Here is a 1,953-nt window from a genome sequence, read left to right on the forward strand (position 1 = left end):
CCCTACCGTGTTGCCTCCTGTGTGGTCGAGAAATGGGGGCAGAAGGCCTTGGTACGCAGTTGGAAACAGTTCTTTTCTTACACTTCTCCGAAACTGTCTGGATGTGCGCTTTCCTGCCAAGGTATTTGGAGGGCGCTCCTTAAACCTCACCTTGGCGGCAGTTCCCCTGTGCTAAGCCCATCAACCCGACATGATTCCTCTGTGTTTTGCCTCCCTCTGCTTCCCAGCTTTTTTTTTTTTTTTAAGATTTTATTTATTTATTTCACACACAGAGAGAGAGAAAGAGCACAAGCAGGGGGAGCGGCAGAGGGAGAAGCGGGGAGCCCGATGCGGGGCTTGATCCTAAGACCCCGGGATCATGACCTGAGCCGATGGCAGACGCTTAACTAACTGAGCCACCCAGCTGCTCCTGCTTCCCAGCTTTTGTTGTTAGCAGAGGGAAGATGAAAAGTCAGGGTGAAGGGATCCAACAAAAGGTAAGGCATTTGGAAGGATTTGTGGGAAGCTTTAGATCTAAAGCCATACTAAGAGGAGGTGTTCAGAGATGATCCCGATGAGGACACAGGAGCCAAGTGTTCATTCTTTTGTTCGCCGGACAGCTCTTCAGCACACTCAGCTAGGGGCTGGCCAGGATATATCTGATCCAAAAACAGGAACAGTGATCATAGCAGCTGCGGATGCTTACTGAACACAGTCCTAAGCACTTGACATGTACACTAGAGGTAGGTTCCGAAACCCCCTCAGGTTAGTCCACTCAGGAAATGGAAGCACAGAGAGGTTAAGTAACTTGCTCACGGTCCCACAGCTGGTAAGTGGTGGTGCTAGCACTCAGAGCCAGGCGGTGGGCACCCTTACCAGAACACTGTACTGCTTCTTGGGAATCTAGCAAGGGAGGCTGTGTCCAGTATCACAGGGTCACCTGGGAACCCAAAGGGAGGTATTCCCATGAGTCTTGCTGAGACAGTGTCTTCCTTGATGGGACGGGAGGGTGGTTGAGTCCGCAAGAGACAAAACCCAGAAGACGAATCATCCCAGAGCAGGTGCTCCTGGGAAGGAAGCGAGCCTTAGTCTTGGGTCTAGATCAGTGATCGCAAACGTGGTTCTGCCACAGAATTAGCTGGAGAGCTTTCTTTTAAGAAACAAATTTCATATTGGGGCGCCTGGGTGGCTCAATTGGTTGAACATCTCAGCTCTTCTTTTCAGTCCGGGTCGTGATCTCAGGGTTGTGAGATCGAGCCCCGTGTCAGGCTCTGCGCTCAGCGGGGAGTCTGCTTGAGATTCTCTCTCTCCCTCTGGCTCGGCCCCTGCTTGCACTCTCTCTCTCTCTCTCTCTCTCTCTCTCAAATAAATAAATAAATGTTTAAAAAATGTTCACATTATTCTAATATTTCCTGGAGTCACAGTGAATATGAGCAGGCACTTCTGGCATAGTCAGGGGAACAGACCCGGGTCCCCAGGAGGCGTGCTGTTGTCTCTCGGAGAACAGTCCGTGCTGCACTGCCGTAGCTTGCTCGCTCTGCTTTTTGTTTCCCTGCGCTGCCTGTGCTACCGTCCTGAGCTGCCCTGGGCTCTTCAGTACAGCATTTTGCATATTCACCTGTGACTCGGTGACCCTGGGAGCTGTGCGAATGTGGTAAGTGCAGGGCAGTTAAGAGACCTACTGTATGCTGTTGTAGAGATTATACATTTGAGCATTTATTGCTCTATTCACTGAAGGTCTTTCTAGAACTTTTCTTGCTATTCTAAGCAGTGTTACACTAAATATCCGAAATAGCTGAAATACGTAACCTTGAAATGCCTTCCTTAGGAAAATTGTAGAGAGGTGATGTCTGGAACCAAATAGTATGCACATGTTGAAGGCTTTGAATATCCGTTTCACATAACCTTCCAGAACAGTTGGACACCTTCATTTACTCATCAATTTCCCTAAAATTTGCCAAATTTTATCCTTTT

This window comes from Halichoerus grypus, chromosome X (genome assembly GCF_964656455.1).
Source record: "Halichoerus grypus chromosome X, mHalGry1.hap1.1, whole genome shotgun sequence".
In the NCBI taxonomy this organism is placed as follows: domain Eukaryota; kingdom Metazoa; phylum Chordata; class Mammalia; order Carnivora; family Phocidae; genus Halichoerus; species Halichoerus grypus.